The sequence below is a fragment of the Abramis brama genome (genome assembly GCF_963993115.1).
Source record: "Abramis brama genome assembly, chromosome: 14".
Lineage (NCBI taxonomy): Eukaryota > Metazoa > Chordata > Actinopteri > Cypriniformes > Leuciscidae > Abramis > Abramis brama.
In genome coordinates, this window is record NC_139976.1 from 25,668,101 (window position 1) to 25,684,210 (window position 16,110).

The following is a 16,110-nucleotide window of genomic DNA, read 5'->3' on the forward strand; positions in this document are numbered from 1 at the left end:
TAATTTTCTGACAAACTGTTCATAAGTTATTGGCCAAAATATGCATTTTCCATATCTCATGACCCGTAGGTGGCGCTGTTCCCAACTTTGGCATGGAACCTCAGATCATGCTTCCGATGAAGTGTACCAATTTTCGTTTCGATTGATCAAAGTTTGGCCGAGCTATAGCTTCTGAACCAATTTTGGGTCGACCTCGTTAAGTTTGCGACGTCATAACTTTTGATCAGAGAAGAATAAAAAAAATCGGGGACAGTACTTTTATGCGGCTCAGTCCGAAGATCATTTGAGTACATGTTTGGACAAAATTAGACCAATTTTGAAGGAGGAGTAGCAAAAAAACTGCATACTGTACTTTTCAAAATGGCCACTACTGTAATGGGCGGAGTCTTAATGTAAGATATTGGTTCTAATCAGCATGATGAGATGAATCAGGTGTACTAAGTTTCATTTTTCTAGATCAAAGGGTTCAAAAGTTATAACCATTTCAATGTTGAATTTTTGAACTGCTGGTGGCGCTATAGAGTTGGACCTAGAGACTCAAAAATTGCTACAATTACTTTTCATTACCATCACTACAAGTGTGCCAAATTTCATCATTTTCCTATGTATGGTTCATAGGGCTGCCATAGACTTCAAGAGGAGGAAGAAGAATAATAATAATAAATATAGCTGCAAGCAGCAATACGGGGCCAAGCCCTGCAAGGCAGAGCAAGCAACAGCCGCTGTAGCGCAATGCGGAGCCAGAAGAGCAAAACATCAGAAATTTAATGTACATCAAGCACAGTAAGCACATCAATTACAGCAGCACAGCTAGCATTTAAGCACCAACAGCAGTGCAGAGCCGGAAGGAATTTAAATTATTATTTTATACACAATTTCAAAGTCGCCCCACACTGGTCTCGAACCCACGACCACAATGGTTCGGGATTCATGACGCATGGTTGAACCACTTGCGCCACCCAGAGGACATGTTTTACAAAGCTGCAGAGGAGAGGCTTCAGTGTGTGAATGAGCACACAAAATCATGTTAACGAGATTAGCATGCTAAGCTAACTTAATGCTAATATAGCTTATGATGTGGTACATCCAATGCTGGCAAAATAGATATCCTCAGATTCGACATGACGCAAGGAATCGATAGACACCAATTTTATGATTTTGTGACAAACTGTTCACAAGTTACAGCCTCTGAACCAATTATGGGTTGACCTCATTAAGTTTGCGACATCATAACTTTTTTTTTCCAGTATAGCAAAAAAATCGGGGACAGTACTTTTATGCGGCTCAGTCCGAAGATCATTTGAGTACATGTTTGGACAAAATTAGACCAATTTTGAAGGAGGAGTAGCGAAAAAACTGTTTTACATTCACTCCAATATGGCGGCCAGTCACATTGTTGATAAATAACATATGAGATATCGTTGAAATCGGCATAAGCCAAGGAATATATTGACATAAAGAAATCAAATTTCAAGCAATGTTAGCAAAAGTTATAAGCGTTTTTTCAAAAAACAATGATATCTCTGGAACACTAGGTGGCGCTGTGATCAAATTTCTCAGGTACCTTCGGGCCATGCTAATGATGATCCATACCAAATTTGGTGAAGAAATTTCAAATAGTTTAAAAGATATTGCAAATTATGACATCATTCAAAATGGCGGACACGTGGTACATCCCATCATGGCAAAATCGATATCCACGGATTTGTCATGACCCAAGGAATCGATAGACACCAAGTTTATAATTTTCTGACAAACTGTTCATAAGTTATTGGCCAAAATATGCATTTTCCATATCTCATGACCCGTAGGTGGCGCTGTTCCCAACTTTGGCATGGAACCTCAGATCATGCTTCCGATGAAGTGTACCAATTTTCGTTTCGATTGATCAAAGTTTGGCCGAGCTATAGCTTCTGAACCAATTTTGGGTCGACCTCGTTAAGTTTGCGACGTCATAACTTTTGATCAGAGAAGAATAAAAAAAATCGGGGACAGTACTTTTATGCGGCTCAGTCCGAAGATCATTTGAGTACATGTTTGGACAAAATTAGACCAATTTTGAAGGAGGAGTAGCAAAAAAACTGCATACTGTACTTTTCAAAATGGCCACTACTGTAATGGGCGGAGTCTTAATGTAAGATATTGGTTCTAATCAGCATGATGAGATGAATCAGGTGTACTAAGTTTCATTTTTCTAGATCAAAGGGTTCAAAAGTTATAACCATTTCAATGTTGAATTTTTGAACTGCTGGTGGCGCTATAGAGTTGGACCTAGAGACTCAAAAATTGCTACAATTACTTTTCATTACCATCACTACAAGTGTGCCAAATTTCATCATTTTCCTATGTATGGTTCATAGGGCTGCCATAGACTTCAAGAGGAGGAAGAAGAATAATAATAATAATAATAATAAGAAAACTAACAGATACAATAGGTGCCATAGCCCCTTCGGGGCTTGGCCCCTAATAAGAAAACTAACAGATACAATAGGTGCCATAGCCCCTTCGGGGCTTGGCCCCTAATAAGAAAACTAACAGATACAATAGGTGCCATAGCCCCTTCGGGGCTTGGCCCCTAATAAGAAAACTAACAGATACAATAGGTGCCATAGCCCCTTCGGGGCTTGGCCCCTAAATATAGCTGCAAGCAGCAATACGGGGCCAAGCCCTGCAAGGCAGAGCAAGCAACAGCCGCTGTAGCGCAATGCGGAGCCAGAAGAGCAAAACATCAGAAATTTAATGTACATCAAGCACAGTAAGCACATCAATTACAGCAGCACAGCTAGCATTTAAGCACCAACAGCAGTGCAGAGCCGGAAGGAATTTAAATTATTATTTTATACACAATTTCAAAGTCGCCCCACACTGGTCTCGAACCCACGACCACAATGGTTCGGGATTCATGACGCATGGTTGAACCACTTGCGCCACCCAGAGGACATGTTTTACAAAGCTGCAGAGGAGAGGCTTCAGTGTGTGAATGAGCACACAAAATCATGTTAACGAGATTAGCATGCTAAGCTAACTTAATGCTAATATAGCTTATGATGTGGTACATCCAATGCTGGCAAAATAGATATCCTCAGATTCGACATGACGCAAGGAATCGATAGACACCAATTTTATGATTTTGTGACAAACTGTTCACAAGTTACAGCCTCTGAACCAATTATGGGTTGACCTCATTAAGTTTGCGACATCATAACTTTTTTTTTCCAGTATAGCAAAAAAATCGGGGACAGTACTTTTATGCGGCTCAGTCCGAAGATCATTTGAGTACATGTTTGGACAAAATTAGACCAATTTTGAAGGAGGAGTAGCGAAAAAACTGTTTTACATTCACTCCAATATGGCGGCCAGTCACATTGTTGATAAATAACATATGAGATATCGTTGAAATCGGCATAAGCCAAGGAATATATTGACATAAAGAAATCAAATTTCAAGCAATGTTAGCAAAAGTTATAAGCGTTTTTTCAAAAAACAATGATATCTCTGGAACACTAGGTGGCGCTGTGATCAAATTTCTCAGGTACCTTCGGGCCATGCTAATGATGATCCATACCAAATTTGGTGAAGAAATTTCAAATAGTTTAAAAGATATTGCAAATTATGACATCATTCAAAATGGCGGACACGTGGTACATCCCATCATGGCAAAATCGATATCCACGGATTTGTCATGACCCAAGGAATCGATAGACACCAAGTTTATAATTTTCTGACAAACTGTTCATAAGTTATTGGCCAAAATATGCATTTTCCATATCTCATGACCCGTAGGTGGCGCTGTTCCCAACTTTGGCATGGAACCTCAGATCATGCTTCCGATGAAGTGTACCAATTTTCGTTTCGATTGATCAAAGTTTGGCCGAGCTATAGCTTCTGAACCAATTTTGGGTCGACCTCGTTAAGTTTGCGACATCATAACTTTTTTTTTTCCAATATAGCAAAAAAATCGGGGACAGTACTTTTATGCGGCTCAGTCCGAAGATCATTTGAGTACATGTTTGGACAAAATTAGACCAATTTTGAAGGAGGAGTAGCAAAAAAACTGCATACTGTACTTTTCAAAATGGCCACTACTGTAATGGGCGGAGTCTTGATGTAAGATATTGGTTCTGATCAGCATGATGAGATAAATCAGGTGTACTAAGTTTCATTTTTCTAGATCAAAGGGTTCAAAAGTTATAACCATTTCAATGTTGGATTTTTGAACTGCTGGTGGCGCTATAGAGTTGGTCCTAGAGACTCAAAAATTGCTACAATTACTTTTCATTACCATCACTACAAGTGTGCCAAATTTCATCATTTTCCTATGTATGGTTCATAGGGCTGCCATAGACTTCAAGAGGAGGAAGAAGAATAATAATAATAATAAATATAGCTGCAAGCAGCAATACGGGGCCAAGCCCTGCAAGGCAGAGCAAGCAACAGCCGCTGTAGTGCAATGCGGAGCCAGAAGAGCAAAACATCAGAAATTTAATGTACATCAAGCACAGTAAGCACATCAATTACAGCAGCACAGCTAGCATTTAAGCACCAACAGCAGTGCAGAGCCGGAAGGAATTTAAATTATTATTTTATACACAATTTCAAAGTCGCCCCACACTGGTCTCGAACCCACGACCACAATGGTTCGGGATTCATGACGCATGGTTGAACCACTTGCGCCACCCAGAGGACATGTTTTACAAAGCTGCAGAGGAGAGGCTTCAGTGTGTGAATGAGCACACAAAATCATGTTAACGAGATTAGCATGCTAAGCTAACTTAATGCTAATATAGCTTATGATGTGGTACATCCAATGCTGGCAAAATAGATATCCTCAGATTCGACATGACGCAAGGAATCGATAGACACCAATTTTATGATTTTGTGACAAACTGTTCACAAGTTACAGCCTCTGAACCAATTATGGGTTGACCTCATTAAGTTTGCGACATCATAACTTTTTTTTTCCAGTATAGCAAAAAAATCGGGGACAGTACTTTTATGCGGCTCAGTCCGAAGATCATTTGAGTACATGTTTGGACAAAATTAGACCAATTTTGAAGGAGGAGTAGCGAAAAAACTGTTTTACATTCACTCCAATATGGCGGCCAGTCACATTGTTGATAAATAACATATGAGATATCGTTGAAATCGGCATAAGCCAAGGAATATATTGACATAAAGAAATCAAATTTCAAGCAATGTTAGCAAAAGTTATAAGCGTTTTTTCAAAAAACAATGATATCTCTGGAACACTAGGTGGCGCTGTGATCAAATTTCTCAGGTACCTTCGGGCCATGCTAATGATGATCCATACCAAATTTGGTGAAGAAATTTCAAATAGTTTAAAAGATATTGCAAATTATGACATCATTCAAAATGGCGGACACGTGGTACATCCCATCATGGCAAAATCGATATCCACGGATTTGTCATGACCCAAGGAATCGATAGACACCAAGTTTATAATTTTCTGACAAACTGTTCATAAGTTATTGGCCAAAATATGCATTTTCCATATCTCATGACCCGTAGGTGGCGCTGTTCCCAACTTTGGCATGGAACCTCAGATCATGCTTCCGATGAAGTGTACCAATTTTCGTTTCGATTGATCAAAGTTTGGCCGAGCTATAGCTTCTGAACCAATTTTGGGTCGACCTCGTTAAGTTTGCGACGTCATAACTTTTGATCAGAGAAGAATAAAAAAAATCGGGGACAGTACTTTTATGCGGCTCAGTCCGAAGATCATTTGAGTACATGTTTGGACAAAATTAGACCAATTTTGAAGGAGGAGTAGCAAAAAAACTGCATACTGTACTTTTCAAAATGGCCACTACTGTAATGGGCGGAGTCTTAATGTAAGATATTGGTTCTAATCAGCATGATGAGATGAATCAGGTGTACTAAGTTTCATTTTTCTAGATCAAAGGGTTCAAAAGTTATAACCATTTCAATGTTGAATTTTTGAACTGCTGGTGGCGCTATAGAGTTGGACCTAGAGACTCAAAAATTGCTACAATTACTTTTCATTACCATCACTACAGGTGTGCCAAATTTCATCATTTTCCTATGTATGGTTCATAGGGCTGCCATAGACTTCAAGAGGAGGAAGAAGAATAATAATAATAAATATAGCTGCAAGCAGCAATACGGGGCCAAGCCCTGCAAGGCAGAGCAAGCAACAGCCGCTGTAGCGCAATGCGGAGCCAGAAGAGCAAAACATCAGAAATTTAATGTACATCAAGCACAGTAAGCACATCAATTACAGCAGCACAGCTAGCATTTAAGCACCAACAGCAGTGCAGAGCCGGAAGGAATTTAAATTATTATTTTATACACAATTTCAAAGTCGCCCCACACTGGTCTCGAACCCACGACCACAATGGTTCGGGATTCATGACGCATGGTTGAACCACTTGCGCCACCCAGAGGACATGTTTTACAAAGCTGCAGAGGAGAGGCTTCAGTGTGTGAATGAGCACACAAAATCATGTTAACGAGATTAGCATGCTAAGCTAACTTAATGCTAATATAGCTTATGATGTGGTACATCCAATGCTGGCAAAATAGATATCCTCAGATTCGACATGACGCAAGGAATTGATAGACACCAATTTTATGATTTTGTGACAAACTGTTCACAAGTTACAGCCTCTGAACCAATTATGGGTTGACCTCATTAAGTTTGCGACATCATAACTTTTTTTTTCGAGTATAGCAAAAAAATCGGGGACAGTACTTTTATGCGGCTCAGTCCGAAGATCATTTGAGTACATGTTTGGACAAAATTAGACCAATTTTGAAGGAGGAGTAGCGAAAAAACTGTTTTACATTCACTCCAATATGGCGGCCAGTCACATTGTTGATAAATAACATATGAGATATCGTTGAAATCGGCATAAGCCAAGGAATATATTGACATAAAGAAATCAAATTTCAAGCAATGTTAGCAAAAGTTATAAGCGTTTTTTCAAAAAACAATGATATCTCTGGAACACTAGGTGGCGCTGTGATCAAATTTCTCAGGTACCTTCGGGCCATGCTAATGATGATCCATACCAAATTTGGTGAAGAAATTTCAAATAGTTTAAAAGATATTGCAAATTATGACATCATTCAAAATGGCGGACACGTGGTACATCCCATCATGGCAAAATCGATATCCACGGATTTGTCATGACCCAAGGAATCGATAGACACCAAGTTTATAATTTTCTGACAAACTGTTCATAAGTTATTGGCCAAAATATGCATTTTCCATATCTCATGACCCGTAGGTGGCGCTGTTCCCAACTTTGGCATGGAACCTCAGATCATGCTTCCGATGAAGTGTACCAATTTTCGTTTCGATTGATCAAAGTTTGGCCGAGCTATAGCTTCTGAACCAATTTTGGGTCGACCTCGTTAAGTTTGCGACGTCATAACTTTTGATCAGAGAAGAATAAAAAAAATCGGGGACAGTACTTTTATGCGGCTCAGTCCGAAGATCATTTGAGTACATGTTTGGACAAAATTAGACCAATTTTGAAGGAGGAGTAGCAAAAAAACTGCATACTGTACTTTTCAAAATGGCCACTACTGTAATGGGCGGAGTCTTAATGTAAGATATTGGTTCTAATCAGCATGATGAGATGAATCAGGTGTACTAAGTTTCATTTTTCTAGATCAAAGGGTTCAAAAGTTATAACCATTTCAATGTTGAATTTTTGAACTGCTGGTGGCGCTATAGAGTTGGACCTAGAGACTCAAAAATTGCTACAATTACTTTTCATTACCATCACTACAAGTGTGCCAAATTTCATCATTTTCCTATGTATGGTTCATAGGGCTGCCATAGACTTCAAGAGGAGGAAGAAGAATAATAATAATAATAATAATAAGAAAACTAACAGATACAATAGGTGCCATAGCCCCTTCGGGGCTTGGCCCCTAATAATAATAAGAAAACTAACAGATACAATAGGTGCCATAGCCCCTTCGGGGCTTGGCCCCTAATAATAAGAAAACTAACAGATACAATAGGTGCCATAGCCCCTTCGGGGCTTGGCCCCTAATTAAAGCTGCAAGCAGCCTCAAAGGGGCCAAGCCCTCCAATGGTTCCCTGGGTTCAAAAAGTAGCTAAAAATACTCTGCTTTCAAAACTTTATAAGAAACTTTAATAACCAAAGTATTCTTACTATAGCAGTGCGGAGCCGCAAGAACAAAAACAGCACAAATTGAATATACATGTAAATGTACATCAAGCACAATAGCATTTAAGCACCAACAGCAGTGCAGAGCCAGAAGGAATTTAAATGACAACTTTATACACAATTTTAAAGTTGTCCCACACAGGATTCGAACCCACGACCGGAACGGTTCGGGACTCTTGACATGTGGTTTAGCAACTTGCGCCACTCAGAGGACGTGAGTTACACAGCTGCTGAGGAGAGGCTTCAGTGTATGAATGAGCACACAAAATCATGTTAACGAGATTAGCATGCTAAGCTAGCTTAATGCTAATGTAGCTTATGGTTATCCTGATAGCTGAAGAGCCACATTAGAAAGAATGGCATCTGGTTAGCATGCTAACCAATTATTATGCTAAGCTAACTAGCATAAGGCAACAAACACAGGCTAGGTCAACTTTGGAGACGAATATCTCGGGAACGGTAGCGAATATCAAAAATCTGTTCAGTCATTTCTGTGCGGCTTGGTCCCAAGATCATCTGAGCAAACTTTGGGCAAAATTGAGCAAGATTTGAAGGAGGAGTAGCGAAAAAACTGTTTACCATTTGCTTCAATATGGCGGATAGTCACATTGTTGGAAAATGACGAATGAGATATCGTCGGAATCTGCATAATCCAAGGAACGTAATGACATAAAGAAATCCAATTTTAACCTATGTTTTCAAAAGTTATAAGCATATTTGCAAAACACCTTATACCTCTGGAACACTAGGTGGCGCTGTGGTCAAAGTTCTCAGGTACCTTCAGGCCATGCTAATGATGATCCTTACCAATTTTGGTGCCGATATGTCAAATACTTTATAAGATATTGCAATTTATGACAAAAATCAAAATGGCGGACAAGTGGTTCTTTGAATCCTGGCAAAATCAGTATCCATGGATTCAGCATGACCCAAGGAATCCATAGATACCACATTTATGATTTTCTGACAAACTGTTCAAAAGTTATTGGCCAAAATAGCCATTTTCCATATCTCATGACCCGTAGGTGGCGCTGTTCCCAACTTTGGCATGGAACCTCAGGGCATACTTACGATGAAGCGTATCAATTTTCGTTTCGATTGATCAATTTTTGGCTGAGATACAGCCTCTGAACCAATTTTGGGTCGACCTCGTTAACTTTGTGACACCATAACTTTTGAACAAACTTGAATAAAAAAAATCTGTTCAGTCGTTTCTGTGCGGCTCAGTCGAAAGACCATTTGAGCAAATTTTGGACAAAATTGGACAAATTTTGAAGGAGGAGTAGCGAAAAAACGGAATACTGTACTTTACAAAATGGCTACTACTGTAATGGGCGGAGTCTTAATGTAAGCTATTGATTTTGATCAGCATGATGAGCGGAATCAAGTGTACTAAGTTATATTTCTCTAGATCAAAGGGTTCAAAAGTTATAACCATTTCAATGTTGAATTTTTGAACTGGTGGTGGCGCTATAGAGTTGGTCATAGAGACACCAAATTTGGTCCAATTACTATTCATGGCCATCTCTACAACTGTGCCAAATTTCATCATTTTCCTATGTACGGTTCATAGGGCTGCCATAGACTTCCATTGGCGGAAGAATAATAATAATAATAATAAATATAGCTGCAAGCAGCAATACGGGGCCAAGCCCTGCAAGGCACAGCAAGCAAAAGCCGCTGTAGCGCAATGCGGAGCCAAAAGAGCAAAACATCAGAAATTTAATGTACATCAAGCACAGCAAGTTCTGTAAGCACATCAATTACAGCAACACAGCAAGCATTTAAGCACCAACAGCAGTGCGGAGCCAGAAGAACAAAAAGAGCAGAAATTGAATATACATGTAAATGTACATCAAGCACAGCAGCGCAGCAAGCATTTAAGCACCAACAGCAGTGCAGAGCCGCAAGAACAAAAACAGCAGAAATTAAATATAAATGTAAATGAAGCACAGCGAGCATTTAAGCACCAACAGCAGTGCAGAGCCGGAAGGAATTTAAATGACAACTTTAAAGTCATCCCACATGGGACTCGAACCCACAACCAGAATGGCTCAGGATTTTAGATTCATGGTTTAGCAGATTGCACCACTCAGAGGACGTATAATCACAACCTTCAGAGGAGAGGCTTCAGTGTAAGAATGAGCACACAAAAGCAAGTTAACCAGATTAGCATGCTAAGCTATCTTAATGCTAATGTAGCTTATAACATGGTACATCCAATCCTGGCAAAATAGATATCCTCGGATTCGACATGACGCAAGGAATCGATAGACACCAATTTTATGATTTTGTGACAAACTGTTCACAAGTTACAGCCTTTGAACCAATTATGGGTCGACCTCATTAAGTTTGCGACATCATAACTTTTTTTTTTCCAGTATAGCAAAAAAATCGGGGACAGTACTTTTATGCGGCTCAGTCCGAAGATCATTTGAGCACATGTTTGGACAAAATTAGACCAATTTTGAAGGAGGAGTAGCGAAAAAACTGTTTTACATTCACTCCAATATGGCGGCCAGTAACATTGTTGAAAAATAACATATGAGATATCGTTGAAATCGGCATAAGCCAAGGAATATATTGCCATAAAGAAATCAAATTTCAAGCAATGTTAGCAAAAGTTATAAGCGTTTTTTCAAAAAACAATGATATCTCTGGAACACTAGGTGGCGCTGTGATCAAACTTCTCAGGTACCTTCGGGCCATGCTAATGACGATCCATACCAAATTTGGTGAAGAAATTTCAAATAGTTTAAAAGATATTGCAAATTATGACAAAATTCAAAATGGCGGACACGTGGTACATCCCATCATGGCAAAATCAATATCCACGGATTCATCATGACCCAAGGAATCGATAGACACCAAGTTTATAATTTTCTGACAAACCGTTCACAAGTTATTGGCCAAAATATGCATTTTCCATATCTCATGACCCGTAGGTGGCGCTGTTCCCAACTTTGGCATGGAACCTCAGATCATGCTTCCGATGAAGTGTACCAATTTTCGTTTCGATTGATCAAAGTTTGGCCGAGATACAGCCGCTGAACCAATTTTAGGTCGACCTTGTTAACTTTGCGACGTCATAACTTTTGATCAGAGAAGAATAAAAAAAATCGGGGACAGTACTTTTATGCGGCTCAGTCCGAAGATCATTTGAGCACATGTTTGGACAAAATTAGACCAATTTTGAAGGAGGAGTAGCAAAAAAACTGCATACTGTACTTTTCAAAATGGCCACTACTGTAATGGGCGGAGTCTTAATGTAAGATATTGGTTCTGATCAGCATGATGAGATGAATCAGGTGTACTAAGTTTCATTTTTCTAGATCAAAGGGTTCAAAAGTTATAACCATTTCAATGTTGAATTTTTGAACTGCTGGTGGCGCTATAGAGTTGGTCCTAGTGACTCAAAAATTGCTACATTTACTAATCATGGCCATCACTACAAGTGTGCCAAATTTCATCATTTTCCTATTTACGGTTCATAGGGCTGCCATAGACTTCCATTGGGAAGAAGAAGAATTGTTATTCTGACAATAACAATTGCTACTAGTTTCAGTAAAGTAATTGACATTTCTGGCACATAATGAAGACTGTATAACTGCATTTTTCTTTTATGTGCCCCTACCATGCTACAATTAATCTGAGGTCCATGGAGGTCTGTTCAAGTTCACAAGTGAAAACGGTACGTTATTAGACCATTTATTTCAAATCATATCATTAAGGTGAGACACAGCAGACAAAAACATCGATTTTTCATGCAGTGGTCAGTTTTGAGATTTTGGGCTAGTTTACTAATTCAATAAGTATTATTTCAAGCTGCTATAAAGAAAACATTGAAAATGAAGATGTTTATTTTATTACATTTTGTTTACTTGCGGCAGTAAGTTTCTCCCGAATTTACCAGGAAGTTAGTATTCCAACATGACATGCTGAGATCTGTCTGTTCACTGAAGTCTGTCATGACCGGGATAGTTGTAAAGCTTTGAGTCTCCTGCACAATGCCATGTAAACCAAATATGGGCATTTTCTTTCTATCAGTAATCAATCGTGAATGTCCAAAGGGGGATTTAAAGCTAACGAAGAAATCTCATTTAGAACTATTAAATCTTTAACTGCCGTTTTCTCAAAATTAGTTTTTGTATTTTATTGTCATTCTCCAGTAGAAACCTCTCCGCTTATGTAGCACCTATGTACACCAAACTTTCCAGTTATACACTTAGCAGTATTCTGAAGATATTTTCAGAGGGATTTGTTAATAAATCATTCCTGGCCTGATTTATGTGACATTTTAATAAAAAAATATGGCGAAAATTTATTTTTTTTATGGCCATGGACAGTATATTTTGATTCCCTAGTTAATGAAAGCATCCTGAAATCCCTCTAAGTTTTTATTTTCATCTTTTGTGTAAACCAAATGAAAAAATAATTTTGCACCTGGCTTTATCATATGTTCAGATCTATCTACTGAAAATATATACAAAATCGTGCATATTTAGTGACATGATGCCTAATTTGCATAATTAAACATACAAATTTCTAAAACTTGTAATACATTTTTTTATATACTTTAAGTAATCAACTGAGGAAGTTTCATGGTGATATCTATTATTTTAAAATTTTACCCTATTCCCCTTTAGTGTCTCGCCTTAACCCCTTACCTGTCACCCCCCTTTTTGAGAATGGACATTAAAATGCACTATTCAAGCTTAAGTGGTTGTAATTCAAGAATGTTTTGGAGTATAGACCCAAGTTGGTCTTAAAGGGAGAAAATAGCAGATTATTACTGAAATGAAAGCAGTTATTGAAGTTTAATTTTACATTAAATCAAATATTATTAAATATTTTTCTTTTATATAATATATATATATATATATATTACTAAATGTTTTACAAAACAATTACTATAAATCAAAGCCATATGTAACCAAGTTGTGTTCCAAATTTGAAGTTGGATATCAAAAAAATTTAAGTTCCCATGAGATGTTTACGCGTATTACCAAAAATAGCCACTGGGTGTCATTGAATTCCATTGAATTTAACTGTATGCATTCTACCATAACAAATTAATAAATTTCTGTCCAAATATCACTTCTGTCACAAAATATGGAACCTTGAGGCTCAGACCTTTCTGACAATGTGTTTTCTCAAGATTAGAAAATATTTTTATCATAAATTATGAAACATGACGCCCAAAAGTGGAGGAGCCTGATAAAATAATTTAGAGTACCATTTCTATGGTAACACAATGTCCAATTTCAAAACCGTTTTCACAGGATGAATTCTGAGATCATAAGCTTTCAAATGATACCTAATTTATGATAACTACTAAAATATGTGATGTAATAAAAAAAAGGCAATATAAAAGATAATATTATATATTAGGGGATAATATGCATATCCTACTTTTTAGAGTAAACGGGACAGTGTATATCTGCATACGGGACGATGACAGTTAAAGTGTTCAGAAAATTATTTCTGTTGTAATTTCTGCAAGTCCACTAGTATTTTATCAAGAAAGGTTTGGTCATGTAAGGTAATATGTCTGATTTATGCAGCACGCTGAACTAAGAAATGTATATAACTGCACTGTCTATTCTTTTTTTGTCCATACCATGTGACACACATCTTGAGATTTCAAGGTCCATACAGTCCTGACCATTCCATACCAAGTTCTATCCATTGTTCATCGGGCACAACCCAGCACCTCCCATAATTGCTCTTCTTTCTGGAGCTCCAAAGCTACATCCAGTCAAGGTTTTTGTTGTTTATGCATTTCATTTGTTCAATTTGTGTATCTGATTTGTCTTGATCTTTTTAAGACAATGTCTCTGGTTTTTAGTTGAAAAATTGTTTTTGATCTAATTTCTGCCCTAGTCTAAGCCATCCAAACAACACTGGATGCTTCCAATCAGCATAGGAAGCATCCACAAAGACTGCCTGCATTCCTACAGTTGTCTTATAAAATGCAATTAAGTTAATAGGATTTCAAGAAAACATCTAAAAAAGATCTAGAAAACTTCACATAAAAAGGTAAGTTGACATGATTATGTACATTTTAATAGTTTAAAAAGAAAATATTTAAGGCACTACATCAACTAACAATATAATTTCAGATTTATAGACTGCAATGTCCACTACTGACAAAAAGGTAAGCTAACATAGTGTCTACATTAGTAGCAAAATATTGTTAAGTCTTCACTTCAGCAGTTCAACAAATGTATTTTTTTAGATTTCTGAAACACTGAAGTCATAACGTCCTCCATATACCCATCACAAGATTCTCTGCTCCACAAAATTCTCTGCTCCATGAACTTTTATAAAGAAGTGCACAAGTGATATAACAGTAAGTTTTATTGAAGTACATTTAAGTTGTTGACATTTATACAAGCACTGATTAATCTACTAATTGTACACTTTCAAGTTTGTACAGAAACTCAATAACTACTGTTGATATTTTGAAGTCCACATATCCCTATACAAATGACGGTAAGCTAACAGACCATGTGTATGTTAGTTGCGAAATGTTTTTAATGTAAAGACTTCACTTATTGCACTTTGTTCAATGAATGTAATGTTTTCAGATTTCTGAAATTCACCAAAGTCCTAACTTTCTCCATATATCCATCACAAGATTATCTGCACCATTAACTTTTATAAAGAATCGTACAACTATTAAGATGGTAGGTTTGATTGAAGAAAATTTAAGTTGTGGACATTTATACAAGCACTGATTAATCTACTAATGGTACACTTTCAGATTTGTGCAGCAACTCAATAACTACTGTTGTTATTTTGAAGTCCACAAACCCCTATACAAATGTCAAATGTCCCCATATACAAACTAACAGACCATGTCTATGTTAGTTGCAAAATGTTTAATGCGAAGACTTCACTTATTGCACTTTGTTGAATGAATGTAATATTTGCAGATTTCTGAAATTCACTGAAGTCATAATTTCCCATATACCCATCACAAGATTATCTGCTCCATGAACTCCTATAAAGAAGTCCACAGCTGATAAAAAGGTATATTTCATTGTATGTCTGCATAATTTAAATTGAAACGCTTTCATTCAAACCCTGATTAATCTACTATTGGTACACTTTCAGATTTGTGCAACAACTCAATAACCACTGTTGATATTCTGAGGTCCATAAACTCTTATACAAATTTTCACTACTGACAAAAAGGTAAGCTAACAAAAACATTGCCATTAAGAAGAAAATGTTTGTTAACCCTTTACTTTCACCAAGCAGTTTGTTCAATGCTTGTCATCTTTGCAGATAACTTCCTCCATATACCCATCTCAAGATTATCTGCTTCATTAACTTTTATAAAGAAGTTCACAACTGATAAAACGGTACATTTTATTGAAGTAAATTTAAGTTGTTGACTTTTATACAAGCACTGATTAATCTACTAATGGTACACTTTCAGATTTGTGCAGCAACTCAATAACCACTGTTGATATTCTGAAGTCCACAAACCCTTGTACAAATGTCCACTACCAACAAAAATGTAAGTTAACATACAATGTCTATGTTAGCTGCAAAATATTTTATGTGAAGACTTCACTTGGAGCATTTAATGAATGTAATATTTTCAGATTTCTGAAACACACTGAAGTCATAACTTCCTCCATGTACTCATCACAAGATTTTCTGATCCATGAACTCCTATAAAGAAGCCCACAGCTGATAAAAAAGGTATATTTCATTGCATGTCTGCAAAATTGAAATTGAAACGCTTTCATTCAAGCCCTAGTTAATCTACTTTCAGATTTGTGCAACAACTCAAAAACCACTGTTGATATTCTGAGGTCCATAAACTCCATAAACAATTTCTCACTACTGAAAAAAGGTAAGCTAACAGACATTTTCTACATTGATGGCTATGTTTTTTGTGTAAACCTTT

General features: G+C 37.3%; 1 protein-coding gene and 1 long non-coding RNA gene across 4 annotated transcripts in view; one reads left to right on the plus strand and one right to left on the minus strand.

Annotated features, from left to right (window-relative positions):
* plxdc1 (plexin domain containing 1) overlaps positions 1-16,110 on the minus strand; it is a 935,956-nt gene that overhangs the window by 877,676 nt on the left and 42,170 nt on the right. The gene's annotated exons all lie outside the window — the stretch shown is intronic.
* Positions 11,663-16,032, plus strand: LOC311096437. Of its 2 annotated transcripts, XR_014609030.1 has the most exons (11): positions 11,663-13,949; positions 14,070-14,225; positions 14,309-14,343; positions 14,425-14,538; positions 14,617-14,681; positions 15,125-15,221; positions 15,306-15,386; positions 15,480-15,556; positions 15,634-15,714; positions 15,803-15,902; positions 15,976-16,032. It is a non-coding gene; the product is annotated as an uncharacterized lncRNA (long non-coding RNA). The 2 variants fall into 2 exon arrangements; XR_014609031.1 differs by lacking the exon at positions 14,617-14,681.